This window comes from Lissotriton helveticus, chromosome 11 (genome assembly GCF_964261635.1).
Source record: "Lissotriton helveticus chromosome 11, aLisHel1.1, whole genome shotgun sequence".
NCBI lineage: Eukaryota > Metazoa > Chordata > Amphibia > Caudata > Salamandridae > Lissotriton > Lissotriton helveticus.
In genome coordinates, this window is record NC_136072.1 from 1090296621 (window position 1) to 1090312121 (window position 15501).

A 15501-nucleotide genomic window follows, 5' to 3' on the forward strand; every position below is an offset into this window, starting at 1 on the left:
GAGTCTGTCATTGAAACCAGGGTCTCTGGGTCAAGGCCCGCAACAAGGGATGCCATGGGTCTATGGGCGGACTAGCCGTACCGGGCATTGGGCTTTTCCCCGGGAGGCTGGAAGGATGGGAGCTGCTTTTGCTACTGGTGGCCGGTTTTGTAGCAGTGCTGCAACATCGGCTCCCAGTAACAAAAGCACAAAAGCCGCAAGCAATTGTTTCCAGCATCCCGGAGCCAGGCAGTGCTTGCCCAGGGGATGGTCTGATAAAATTGCAAGGGCCGCTTTGGGTACCCAGTCTGGCCCTGCATGGGTCCAAGACAGGTTTCTGACTAGTTTGGGCATGTAATACAAGGGCATTAAATGTATCCTTTGGTTTTTATAAGATGGGGCAACAACAGTGGGAGCCCTCCTTTTATACGACAGCTACACCTTGGGCAGAAACAATGCAAACATCCTTCATTCAAAGGAAAGGTATAGCTAGGTTAGTATCACACAAGTAGGTACCAAATGGGCAACAGCAGTGCAAACTTTAGTTCCTCACAGAATAGGGACAGTGTGGCAACAGCAAAGTAAGCGTCCTTCTCTCACAGAAGGCAATATCTATAATCCTCCATCTCCTGAGAACTGATCCAGCATGGCAGAGTTGAGCAAGCTTTAATCGCCAACAGAACATGAATGGTTAGGGCATGAGTGACGTAGGTTACATAAAGATGTCTGGAACAGTAGCTTAATTTACAGAGAAGAATATATAGGTGGATTGGTGAGTAAATGTGCGAGTTCTGACACCATTTTCACGTCGGTAATATTCCATGTCAGCAGCCTGAAAATAAGGCTGGGGTCACTCTTAGGCTCATTTTAAAAGTGTCTTTGTTTTAACACACACTGAGATATAACAGTAACCTAGGGGGTCATTGTTATTTGTAACATCTTTGCCGCAGTCTACGTAACTTTGCGCTAGACAGGCACACAGATGTGTCAATCTGTTTGAGAACTTTTGAATGTGCATGCATCAGGCTCTCTGCAATCCCAGCCTGGATGTTGCACCTTTTCAAAATGTTGTGTTCCTATCACTTATGGACTTTATGCTTGTCTTTCTACCTGTACAGCACTCTGTTCACTTTAGGCTAGGTACACGCTACAGAAATACCATATAAATACATAGCTACAAAGAAAGAGAGGTTGTGAGCTATAAAATGGGATGTGGGCAAATTTGTAGAAATGCAACAGAGAATAAGCGTGACAGACATACGACTTAGAATAAGCTGTTCTCGGGGAGAGGAAGTAGGCAGGGGGCAGCGGAGTGGAGAGTGTCATTTAAACTGCTATTGTTTAATGTATTTTAAAGTGGACAGCTGAGTGAATAAATAAATGGAAACATTCCCACCGATCCTGACACAGAATGTGCGTCAATAGTCCTTTGTGCGTTGTTATCTTCAACGGGTGGCCTTCGTCCCGGAAATGCGGCGTGCTCTTTTATTATTTAGGTAAATGAGTAACTTTAAATTAGTTAAAAAACATTGGGCGACTTTGAATTGGTTGAGGAAAGTCGTGGGCGGCCGTAAATTGGTTGAGGAGACTAGATTTATAAAAATAATACCAGCCTTTTTTTTTTTCTTATTGGCTACCGAGACCCGCAAATAACACGTGCGCTTGGCACGATGTTTAGTTTTTGCACTTCCGACTTCCGCCAGTGGGCGGGATCTAAAGCGTAAGCAGAGAGATGCTGGCTTTACATTGGCTGAGAAGAGCAGATTTTTCTGATAGGCGGGTTCTGTCTTCACTGGACCTTGCCCCATAACAGCTTCAATGACGCTGTCTTCCGCTTACAGCCACCCGGCCTGTACATTCGTGGCGAGTCGTCACCTCCTGCCCGCCTCTGCCCCTCCCTCCTGGAAGCTTCAGTTCCCTGTTCAGTTCCCACCCCCTCCTCCTGGTGTTGCTGTGGTCGGGAGCCCCTCATGCGCACGGTCTCAGGCCGACCTCCGCGGCTCCCTCCTTGGGAGCTCCTACTCCAGCTTTATTTCTGTCCGGCGCTACCTCTAGGAGCCGATACAAGTTTGGTGAGTGTGACGTGCGGCTGTCACCTGTCAGAGGTGCTGCCACGCAAACATGGAGGGGTCAGGGATGTGACAATAGCGGTCTGTTGGCCCACGTTATAAGATGACTGTTTATACAGTCCGCATTTTTCGGTTGGACTACAAGTCCCAGAATGCTTCTCTTAAGACGGTTAAGCAGGATAGAGTGAGATCTACTCTCCTGCAAGGCTGGCAGATGGCTCCAGAATCGGACTTTACTTTCTGTTATTTCAAGTAGGTTACTTCAATTGGCGTAGTTTAAGTGAACCGAATGCATCTCCAGGCTTCTAGAATGCCCTAGGTTGTTAAATAATGACTTTGGTTGTTTGCTAACTTTGTCCTCGTGACTTACTGGTGGGCGTGGAGACACTACACTTATTGTGCTAAGTGGGAAAATTGCAGCTTCTGATGTTCTGTATGGACCCAGTCGAATTTGTTGGTGAATTTATTGTTACAACTGAAGTACACATGACGGTCGGGCATTTTATTTGCATTTCTCTAATAACAATGTGCCTCGAACTTTACTGTCACTCTTATTTGCTTTCTTTCTATTGTATGGCTCCTCTTGTTTTAGCCCGTCTATCTTGTGGGTGTTCTTCCCATGAACCATACCTTTTTTCCATCTCGTTGTTTGACTGGCTTCTTTGCGTCCTTTACTTGCTTTTAAGGACCTACTTTTTTTCCTTTTTATTTACCATCCCATAGTACAGGTGTTTACAAGTTGTCTTCCTTATGTGCTTGTCTCTCCTCACTTTGTTCTCTCTTGTCCAAGTGTTTCTCTCCTCCTACCCTCACTCTCGTTGTTCTTTCGCTCGTGTGATTCCAACCTTTTTGTTTTCCACATTGCCCACTTTTTTGCTTCCCTCCACCCTTGCCAGCTGGGTTACTTCACCCGCCCCTGCTCCCAACTCATTATTATTTTTTTAGCACTTTTGAACTACATTTTGAATGAGCACCACACGTGTTCCAGCCCTGCCGCGTAGGGCACTGAGTTTGCCATCAGTAGTGTGCCCCAGTCTGAGAAGTGATTCTTGGGTATTCGTGCGTGTTGTAAATGCTACCAATAGTGGCGGCCTCCCTCAGAGTTTCTGTCCTGTCCCAGGGGGATCCTGCTACGGAGGACTATGGTTATGTTGCATCTGAAGTCAGGTTGTATCACTGCACCCCAAACAGGTTTCGCTACATACTAGCAACAAACTTTGAATACTCAACATTAATTCCTAGCTGTATTTTAAAATATTAAAAAAAATAACAATGTAAGTGGTCTGAGCATAAGCCACTTGCTCACCATTCAGGCCTACTTAGATTTGTTTTATTCCCTCAGTTGTGGTGATAGTTTTTTGTGTGCAGATTAGCATTTCAAGGATGTTTTTGTGCTATTGTGTTAACTTGTAGTAATTCATTCCATAATATACAATACTCCTGTTTGCCACCCTGATCTTAGTCGGTTACTGGCATTAACATTAACCAAATTCATTTTGACATTCCTTTAATTTAGGACAGTTGAGTTAAATGTAATGTGACATCACTTCCTGTGATTTCGTTGTGTATGAGAATTGGATACTTTTGATTCCTTATCATTTCCATCAAAGATTCATACAACGTAGACATCCTAATGGTTGCATACATTAGAATTCAAGATGATTTATTGTAAATGATTGCTGCATAGAGATCTCGCAGAATGCATTCATCCCTTATTTTAAATTTATCACACGTTTATTATCTCATGCCCAGAATCCAATAAAGTTTTGAGTGCAAATGTTGTTATTGGAACCTTTGTTTAAAAGCTCCAAGCCAGCATCTTGGCCACAAGACCACAGTCCTCTTTTATCTATCTAGGTTCTTTCTGTCCCTTGTTGTACCTCTACTTCCTTTTGAGGTAGGTAAAAGAGACATCCGTCGTAGATTGGTGAAGACTTGTAGCCACTGTAATGTAAGCTGTAGAGGAAAAAAGTATCACGTGGCACTGTGTTCATGATTTTGAGATGCCAGTTATATTTCACTTCGTTGTCCCATTTGCAAACTATAATTTTTAATTAAATATAAAGATACATTTATTGGTGTTACGGAAGAGTCAAGGATCCTTGTGAGTGACGTAATTGCAAAGCACTTGGGGCGATCAACATCGGACGGGTTGTATACGTTTTCCTCGCACGCAAACGGAGAACTATTTCTCTGAAAATGTTGGTTAAGTCCAATCCACTCGGACGATATGGGAGGCATATAAGGTCGTTCTGAAAGGGCAGGTCCTATCTTCGAAGATGGGATATATCACTAAGAAGCGTGAGCTCGTGGCACAGGTGGAACACAACCTTCTTAACCTTAGAGAGGGTGCATGCACAGAATCCTTCTCCTGATATGGCGCACATGCTTCTACTGAAGCAAGATGAATATCGGATCAAAACCAGGGAACGCATGTTGGCCAAATATTGCCACACCCAACATAGAATATACGAAATGGGGGATAGAGCGGGCACGACACTAGCCTGGCTACAAAGGAGAGTACAGGGGTCGAGATGAGTACATAAGCTAATGACACAAGGGGGTGACACGGTGTCCCATCCGCAGGATATTGCAGAGGAATTCGCGGCTCACCTAGAAAGGGTATATTCCCCCTCTACGCACTACACGGCTGAGGATTCGCGCCAGCTTCTCCAGGATAGTGAAATGCCAGCCCTCTCGGAGCTTGATAGGAAGACACTAGAAGAGGCTCTCTCGCCTGAAGAGATCGGCAAAGCAATAGGGCAGATTAAGTTGGGAAAGGCGATTGGGCCCAACAGCGTCCCAGTTGAATTTTTGAATGCCACTGCCTCCCGCACGATCTTGAACTTAAAGGCCATGTATGAGGAGAGTCTGGAGGTGGGCCGGCTGCCAGTTGTTCAGAGATTGTCTACCATAGTTGTAATCCACAAGACGGGCAAACCAGCGGACGCATGTGGATCCTATAGGCCGATCTCGTTGATCAATGTGCAGGCAAAGGTGCTAGCGAAAGTTTTGGCCAATAGGCTGGTGTCGGTTATCAAAACATTAGTCCACCCGGACCAGTCTGGGTTTATGCCTGGAAGGAACAGGGCCCTCAATCTAAGCCGATTACACAATGTGATGGCATGTAGAAAATACATCGAGGACTCAGCGGTTGTGTATCTCTATGCCTCAATGGCCTTTGATTCCATAGAATGGCTGTACATGTTTGAAGTTCTGAAAAGAAGGGGTCTGGGTCCTAAGTTTATAGCCTGCGTCCGACTGTTATACACAGATGTCTTGGGTCAAGTGAGGGTAAACGGTCATACGTCCCGGATATTCAGGCTCCAACGGGGTGCCCTCTATTCCCGTTGATCTTTTCGCTGTTACTAGAGCCCCTAGCGGCTTGGATACATAGAGATGTTATGGTCTGAGGGTTGAGATGGGCGGATGACGTGGAGGATTGAATATCCTTATATGCGGACGATATACTGCTATACCTGGCTTCCCCATACAGATCTATATCGGTGGTGTTTGATATTTTTAAAAATTTTGGTAAATACTCTGGGTATGCGATCAATTGGCACAAGCCCGTATTGTTTATGCTACATGGCCCGGTCCCTAGGCTCCCGGCAGGATGCGATGTGGTGGGGGCGGAGGAGAGGTTTCGGTATTTGGGAATCTTTGTCACGTCCGACTCGAACCTCTTTTACAGCTCTAACTTGGCCCCCCCACTCGCTAAATTACGGGCGGATGTGAAACATTGGAGATCCCTTCCACTTTCGCAGCTGGAAAGAGCGGTGCTCTTTAAGATGCTGGCCCTCCCTCGCTTCCTGTATATCCTTAATAACTGTCCGCATAAAGTACCAGACTCATATTTCAGGGCAGTGGAGGGAGAGGTCCGTACATTGTTGTGGGATGGGAGTGTCCCAAGGGTGGCACTAAAGAAGTTAACAAAAAGCTGGTACGACGGAGGCATTGCGCTCCCCGACCTGCAACTCTACTATTGGGCAGCACAGCTAGCAACTGTTAATAATTGGGTATACCGGCCTCCGAATGACCCTGCATATGCTCTTGACAGATACCAAACTGATCGATCCGGCTATTTCGGAACCCTATATACATACGATACGAAAAATAAGGGGCGTTTCTTTGGGCCTACCCTACACACCTTACAGATTTGGCGAACAGTGCTTTCTCGCCTTGGCTGGGTTGGCGTCCTCACTAAGGCAACGCCACTTTGGTATACACGGAAGCTGGGCATGCTGTGTCACCAGCCCGGGTTTGATAAGTGGGAGCTTATAGGTATCTCGACAGTAAAAGACCTAGTCAGAAAGGGAGCCATACTCCCCTTTGGGGACCTCCAGAAATAGTATCCCCTGGCTCGGGGAGAAACATATAGATATCTGCAAATCCGACATGCTCTTAAGGCGGTTTTTCCGTCCTTTGCGAACATACCAGAATCCTCCCCACTAGATAGGCCCTTAAATTCGGAGGCAATATCTCTCACCTATAAGAAACTTTGTAATAATCTCCCGGATACCTTTCCAAGACTTGGAGAGCGATGGCAGGGTGATTTGGGCGTGATTAGTAACAAGGACTGGCAGGAGGCCCTTATGTCCCCTCGAAGTGTGGCTCAGGGGTTAGAGGCGGCAGACCTGGAAGCTGAGATCGGTCCTGTACCAGGGTTCAATTCCCCGCCTCGGCGGGTCTTGGGCTAAAAAATTCCACGGACTCGATAATTCTCGCTTCGGTGCCTACTCGACTCACGGGTTCACACTCTGCGACTCTGGGCAATAGCTTGCTTAATCTCCACTACGGCCCCTTGCGGCGGGATGCCTGGCTTTCACCTTGTGGATACCCTGCCGGGGTTATCTCACAGGGAAATACCAGGACGGGTTCCCTAAGCAAGCGCCGTGAGACCCCTTTGCGGGGGTGATACGTGCGCTATATAAGTAACCACGTTTACGTTTTTCGAGAGGGGGCCATAACACTTAAGTATAGGTTGATCCAATTGAGGATACTACACCGCTCATACATGACAGGGCAGACACTAGCGAAAATAGGGTCCAGAGCCGACGACTTCTGCTTACGGGGCTGTGGCCAAGAGGCCACATTCTACCACACACTCTGGAGCTGCCCGAAGATTCGTAGCTTGTGGGAGGAGGCCTCGGAAGATATACAGGCGGCCCTACATAAAGAGATTGTATTGACGCCGAAATTGGGATTGTTGAATGTCTGGGAGGCGACTGATCTCACGGAAGTGGAAAAACCATTCACTACGCTAGGATATACCTTAAGCGGGAGATAGCGAGAGGATAAAGGGGGGGGGGGGAACGCTCATACCACAAGTCCATACATGGGAGAGAGAGCTTGATAGATGCATGCTGGCGGAAACAGAAGTCTTTTTGGCAAGGGGCTGCCCGAAAAAGTGGGATCGGAAATGGTCGCTTTGGAATACTTATCGAGGAAACCCAGTGGTGTCTCCAATGGTGGAACTGGACATGCATAGAAGTACAGAAGGTGCAAGTGTGCTGGAATATTTATTTTTGTCTACTGATTGTCCATTTATTATATGTAGGCAAGTCAAAATTACCGTCCTTTTCTGTATATATGATTGTGATATTTACCAATAAACACCTACTTTTTATTTTTTAAAAAGATATATAAAGATACATTACTGGCCTCGAATATCGTTAACTTCTAGTGCAAGATTTGTCTAGATTGCATCCTAGAACCATACAGTACTGGAACTCCTCTACATAGTCGCATGTACTGGTAGCGGCAGATCTCCCTAAATTGGTGATGCTTGCTCACTAGGCTGAACAGGCACAGCTTTTGGCTTAGCCAACTTCAACATGATGGTATGGGTAGGCATAAAATACGTGTGAATGTAGAAAATGTGGTGTGACTCACGTAAACTAAAAAATAGTAATACGCTTTAAAACAATAAATGGTGGTATGGGTAGGCAAGTTGATTTAAGGGGTACTCGTCTGATCTATAAGACCCACCCTTTCAGTGCCTATTAGCCAATATTTATTGCTTCTTATTTTATATTGATCATGATTCCCTACCCTGCAGCTGTTTATCAGGTCCTTCACTGTCATGTAATCATGAGGCACACAGTTTACTGATTGAAGCACCCACTTCACTTCTTTTGCACCCCATCCTCTCAGTGCCACCATCAGCCATGAAGACTTTTGGAAGTAATTTTCACTTATCCCCACTTCATTCATTGGCCCCCTCCTCTGCCAGAATTAGTCTTTGCCAGTTTTGTCGTTTTCCACAATCCGTGCCACATGAAACATTGGCAACTTCTGTGTATTGCCCTCAAGACCGTACCTCACTTCTGAGTTATCCTTTCACTGTTGGTGCCTCCCTACTTTGTCCCTTGTTCTTCACTTAAGCAAAATTCGACTTTCTATGCCCTTGAGTTCCCATTTCAAATTCAAATAAGCTTTATTCTATTCAAAATATAAATCATAAAAGCACAATTTTCACATATGATTCTAAAAATCCGGTCACATTAGTATTACATAAGAATGTGATATCAACCATATTAAAAATCAAGTTCTTAACTCACACTATTTTCTAAATTTGATCACATTTTACAAATACCTTACTAAGAACTGGGAAAAATTTCATAAAATAAAAATTATAATATAATAAATCATGTGTTAAAAGCCAGGTTAATATTCCCTAATGTTTTTCTAAATGTAATCATTCATTTCAAATACATTGCTACTGAGCCAGTTAACATTTCATAATTTATAAGTTGCAGTGTTATGAAAGCAGGGCAACATTGTCTCATACCCAAGATCTTTAAAATGGGAACAACCCATCTTTTTTTCTGGGAACTGCATACAATTTACAAAATAAAAGTGTGCAGTGTAGACTGCTGAGACAAGTCGTCACATGGGTATGGTCTAAGAGTTTTCGGCCAGTCATTCATGACAGGGAAACTCGTTAGACTATGGAAAATTTCCAAATTTCCAGACAAAATCGAGTTAACAGCATCCTGTCAAAACTCCCGCCTACATACACGAGATATGGTTTTATGCCATAGCATGAAATTAACAATTGGTTTTCCATGACAGTGGGCTTAACAATTTCATTTGAGAGACTAATTAACTCCAGGTGTGTGTGAAGCACTCAGCCTTAAGTGTTTTTCTCGGGATTGATATAATGCTACCCGGTCAGTAAAATATTCGGTATGACCAATGTCTGTCATAAATCTTCTGATGTACTTTAACTAGGGGATACATAGCCCCCTATGAAGTTTTAAGCAGTCAGTTCTGATGTCCCGGTTAAGACTTGTGTATGTTGTAGCCCAGATTTAACGTCATAATAAAATTAGCTCAATTCTGATTAAATCGGAGAGTTCCCATCTCATTCTTTGCCCAGTTAACAATCTTAACTAACCATGAGACCCTTTTTTAATTCCTGTGTTACCTTCTTCTATGTCACTACTTTCTTTGTGCTTTACCTTCTGACTGCTCCCCTCCTCCTTATGTTAAGTGTCTGTCAATCCCCTCTACCGGCACATTCCGGTTACCACCAGAATGTTATGGTTTCTCCCAGGGGTGGTGCTATAGATGTAAGAAATAAGTACTCCAAATTAAGGATTCTCCTTTGGCTAGTGAGGAACTCGTAGTGACATCAACATTAAGATGGCACAGCAGGAATACACCCCTGAAATACAACTAGCCTATCAAAGAAACACAAATGTTCCAATGTTACCATTTGCAGGATAGCACAAATAAAGAGTTACAGGGGATTCAGCAAATAGCTGTCCACCCTGAGAATAGACATGACCACATTACTCTTTCTGATATGAGTAACCACAACCTAGGGTCAAACTCAAACATAGAGTTGACAATATTGAGGGGATGTGCACCAGCCAGGCCAAGAAGCTGGTGGGGATATGGGTACTGGAAGGTCGGTGGCTCTTGTTGTGTTTGTCCTCGCTGCCACATGACCTCATAGGATTCCACCCTAAGTGTTCTGTAACCTAGGAACCCAGTGAGATAGTCTGAGGCAGATCGAGGCTGGAAGAGGAGTGTTCAGACTGTCCTCAACTTACGACTGGGTTCTTGAATTAAACCTACTTTACTTCAACTGTTCGTGGAGTATTTACTTCGCAACATTGGCGATGGGGCGGTCTTGAACACAGCTGATACTGAATCTGTACTCATATTTTTGGCCGATGTATTTGGCCGTGAAGGTCTTCCCAAAGACATAAACTGTCTGCCATTATCTGAAATTATCAGTGAACCATTTAAGAAATTCATCAAAGAAACGGGCATTAACCATAGAACCACTTCTGTATACCACCCAGAAGGAAATGGTTGTGTAGAACGCTTCAATAGAGTAATCAAGGCTGTCATTGAATTTTCTCTTAGCAATTGCAATTCAATTCAAAAGTGCTTTATTCGAGTAATTACTCATAAAAGCAGACAAACAAACACATAATAAAATACAATTAAATTTCTAAGTCAGCATGACGTAAAGCACAAATACACATAAAAAGAGATTTAAATAAGATTACAACAATTAATTACGATCAAGGTGCAAAGTTCATATTATAAAAACATATTAAAATACGATCCAATTACATAGTTAAAAATTGATATGAAAAATTTTACGTCAGATAGACACCAGGCATGGGACAGAGAATAGATAAACTAGCAGTCTCTGATCAACTTGGCAGAGAGTAGTCACCCTACTAGCAATCTCTGCCTAGTTACCCACGCCCACCCCAAGTACTTTGCGGTCGCTATGACAATCCAATTTAAGGAGGTAGTTTTAACAATACGTAGAGCAACCATGCTGCTTTTAGTACCCAAATTTCTACACATGGGGGCCAACCACACACGTCTGGGAACAGAATATACATGACAAACAAACAAGAAATGACCCAGCGTCTCGTTGCCTTCCCCACAAACTGGACAGGTTGCTGGACCTCCATTTCTCCATTTAGATGATAAATTACCAAGAGGTAGCGAACCAGCCCTCATTTGAAAAAACAGTTTCCTGTCCATGGGTCTAGTTATAATGTCCCAGTACATTTCAAACATTGGAAACAGTTTAGCTTCAAGGAAGGCAGTCGTCATAGTCCCATTATTATTGTTAAGGAGGCTCTTGTTTTCAACCTGTTCCCAATAAAGGTTTTTTATAAACAACTTCGATGGAAAGGATGACCCGGTTGGATCAGACCATAATTCGCTTAACCCTAGTTCACTTAATGCAGTTCTCAAAGATCTAAACCATTTGATTGCATGAAATCGATCTGCTTTGATCACATCAGCAAATCCTTCTGCATATTGTGACAACTCAGGGGTGGTCCAGATTCTACGCCAATATAATATTGGTCGAAGTTTACACATAGCCGAGATTTCCTTCCTGCCAAGATCATATCTGAGTGGCAAGAGGGGACTGCTCTGTGGGGTACCAGTTAGTTTTCGGAGGAAGCTATTCTCTGACCTCTGTAGCTCCTGGAGGTTTTCTTGCCCCCACAGCTCTACCCCATATAGGGCAGACCCTATTGCTTTAGCCTCATATATGATTAGTGGCGGTTTAATGGGCTTAGTTAAAGATTTCTTGTGCTCCTTAATAATGGTACCAGCCAATTGTTTGTGTCTTAAAACTGCCAGATTCAAGTGATGGTTCCATCTGTTATTATTTGAGATTTGTATCCCTAAATAGGTAAAAGAATTCACAACTTCGAGGCGGCGCCCACTCATGGTTATTTTGGATTTGAAATTCCTACAAGGATTAAAAACCATGAGTTTTGTTTTTGCTGCGTTTACCTCCAAGCCGTGATCAGTACAAAATTTGTCAAAAATTACCAATGCCTTTTGCAGACCACTTGGGGATTTTGATAAAATTAAGGTGTCGTCTGCAAACATTAAAATAGGAACTTTTGCACCAGCAAGTGAGGGAGCATCTAGGGGCTCAGCTTGCATGAGGGGGACAATTCCGTTTATATAAAGAGTAAACAATGTTGGCGCCATTGAACAACCCTGCCGAACCCCACGCTCGACAGGGAAGTCAATGGTATCATTACCATAGCCACCCCATTGAATCTTAGCGTAAGTGCCCTCATGGAGTCTCATGATCAAAGTTAAAATAATCATCGGGACCCCCAGAGCTGCCAACACCTCCCACAACTTTGCCCTCGGCACCAGGTCGAATGCAGCCCGTAGGTCAACGAAAGCTGCATAGAGACTGCATCCGCCCAGGACCACTGTCCGCCATTGTATCAATTGGAAGCGGAAGACCTGGTCTACAGTGCTAGTTGCTCTGCGAAAACCAGCCTGAAAAGGGGATAGGACATTCTGCTCCTCAGCCCAATCAAGCAGATTATTAATAAGTACACGCCCTACCACTTTTTGGACCGTATCTATTAAGCTGATTGGGCGATAATTACAGGGTTGGGCACGATCCCCCTTTTTATATACCGGTATAATGACTGCACCCCGCCAGGATACCGGGATTTCAGCCCCCCTGGCTATATGATTTAATAAAAGGCAGATGTACTTACTCCACCTGTCGGTGTCATCTAAGAAGACATCCGCCGGGACACCGTCATTTCCCGGGGCTCTGCCCCTATGAACAGATTTCAGGGCAGTCAGGATTTCACTTACCATAAAAATATCTTCAACTGCATACAGATATATAAGGTTAGAATTACTACCAGGCTGATCCCTGGAAGAATACTGCTCGCTGAAGAACTTAACCCAGGCATCATGAGGTACATTGTTATTGGGAGGCTCTGAAGATCTATCATGGCCCCATTTGACAATATGCCAAAATTGCCTAGAATTTTTACTTTCGCTAGCACATCTCAGTTTCTGCCAGTGGTCTTCATCCCAGTCTCTTTTTGCCCTGGCGATACAATTTTTGTAGTGCTTCCTGGCAGACCGAATGACACTCAGATTATTGTTTTTAATAGCAGCTCCTAGTTTAAATCTTGCGGCCCTGCAATCTTGGTTATACCACTTAGCTGGTTTAAATGGACAAGCCCTGCTGTTTCGTACGGGTTTTAAGAAAAAGTTTTTGACTTCATCAAAGAGAGTCGTATGAACTTTATGAACATCTTCTTGTCCTTGTTCAAAAGCAGTAATATTTTCCAATGCCATAATGGCCTTGTCTGCCGCTGCTCCTATCTTTTCCAGGGCCAGTTGGTCCGTCTTAACACCAGACCACCTTAACCTACGCATATTATTAGATTGCACAATCATTGGCGGCACAAGTAAATCACTAGAGTTTGGAGTGACTACATTAGATGTCCACCAATTATGCGAGACGCATAGCGGGTCGTGGTCACTTTCTGTCCTGACTGTGACTACCATGTCACTGAGAGATGGCCATAACGAAGTACTACAGATGACATAGTCAATACGACTTTTACTTCGCCCGTTGTTAAACGTCATGGCGGGAACACGATCTGATTGGGTTCGGCCGTTCAGGGCTCGTAACCCATGCTCCAAGCACATGGCGTTTAGACCTAAAATGTCGGCCGTCCACCGAGTTATCGGGGGGGACTCTAATGTGGGAATGTCCCAGAGCTTGTCTTCCTCCGAACCCAGAGGAGAGTCACCAGTGATGAGAGGTTCGAATGTCCGATTCAAATCACCTGCAATTAAAATGTTTTTTCCTGCAGATTGGGTCTCAAGGAGTGTATAAAGACACGTTAGAACCTCGGATCTACCTTTGCTACCACCTCTAGCATAGATATTGTATATATCCATGGAGAGGGGTAAATCACTGGTCAATCTAATAAGCTGGATGTCTTTCTGGTCAAGTTCCACACATTTTACAGCAATTTTTAAAGACTGTCTAACCCATATAGTGAGGCCCCCCATCGGCCGCCCTTTAGGTCCCTTAATAGCAGGAACATAAAAGTTTACATATCCCAATGCAAAAGTAGGCTCACAGGCCCAGGTCTCTTGAAAAATGCAGAGGTCATACTTATTAATAAATTCAAGCCAATCAGCACTATCCATTTTGGAAGATATTCCAGCCACATTCCATGACAAAAGATTCCCTGAGATAGATGTCATAAGAATACCGGGGTTTGTTGTATTCGTGTTTAGCACCTTACCCTCAGTATCCTGATCTGTAGTTATAACATTGGATAACCCAGGTGAATCAACAGTCAGAATCCCCAAAGGGCTAGTAGTTGTAAAATTACAGGCTAAGTCAGAAGTACTTTTAGCACAAAGAGGCACGGCAGCAGTATTACAGGTAAATGGTTGTCAATCGCAATCGCTTAAGTTAGACAATGCAGAAAAACGATTTTCCAACCCCAAACCCCAATCCACTGAAGCAACATCCTTCCTCCCCCTCTTAGTCACAATGTTCCATTTGGTTCTTAGAATACTTGAGTTTGGTCCACTTCCCTTTCTAGGATAAAAGAAGTCCAAAGTCAATGGAACAATTGAAGTTGTTCGCCTTTGTGGTGGTAAGATGTTTGGTAGAATGTTAGGCAAGACCCCAGGGTCGGAGAAGTGAAGAACAACACACTCCCCGTTAAACTTTTTCACCCTGTCCCCAATCCACTGTACCCTTCTCACTTTGACGAGCTCTTCAGAAAGTTGCTGCTTTCCCCAAGGAGTAATTACCATGTTGGTGGTTAACCATGATAAAGATTTATTTCTTAGAGAAGATGTAGTTTCCCGCTCTCCTTGAGCCAAGGGAGGAACGTTAGCAAGGACAAGTACCAGTGGCGAAGCTTCAACCACAAGCTCGAAAGTCCCCTTTTCAATAAATGGGTCTTCACCAGCAGGAGCAGGGATCGAAGAAATATGGGAATCAACTGGTAGAATATTATCACTTGCCATTAGGGGATTTAATACAGGGGCGGGGATGAGACCACTAACAGCTGTAGTTACTGATTTATTTACGGATTCCTCTATCCTTACATAGACATTTTCCGGAAGATTCCCTATCTCACCCATGGATTTTTGTAATAGACCTTCCAGTCGGTTAACCTCAGAAGTTAACTTGTCTATTTTGCTAACCAGGGGTTTAACCACACCTTTAATTTTTGTGTCCATTAGAGCCAGTAGTTTATTGAATTGGGCATTCGAGAGTGTAACGTACGCTTCATTAGTCAGGTCAAGCTCCTCATCCTCAGAATGTTTCCTCGGGAGGTTTGCAATTTTATTTTTAGCTGACCTGAGACATTCCCGTTTACCCAAAACGGGTGCTGGAGGGGAGGTAGAATGATCATGACTATTAGTTATATCAGCCAATACCTCATTAACACTAAGGTCTTCAACTACAGCAACAGTACCACTGGGCTGAATGGTAATAGTGTCTGGAAACAAATCAGGTGTAGCACTATTAGTACTATTGTTGATTAGAAGGCCAAAAGGATCATCAGCCTCGATGTCAATGAAGGGAGATTGAACAGGTGAGCCTATTCCCAGTGAGGCTCTTCTGCCGATATTAATTTTTTCAACTACT

General features: G+C 44.0%; 1 protein-coding gene across 3 annotated transcripts in view; it reads left to right on the forward strand.

The window, feature by feature from the left end:
• Positions 1-1757: 1757 nt before the first annotated feature.
• The window catches only part of RNF185 (ring finger protein 185), a 111865-nt gene continuing 98121 nt past the window's right edge, over positions 1758-15501 (forward strand). The window contains exon 1 of one of the 3 annotated variants that reach the window (XM_078667707.1): positions 1758-2051. The gene's annotated coding sequence lies outside the window, so the exon portion shown is untranslated. The remainder of the gene's footprint in view (positions 2052-15501) is intronic. The other 2 variants (XM_078667706.1, XM_078667708.1) reach the window with 2 other exon arrangements.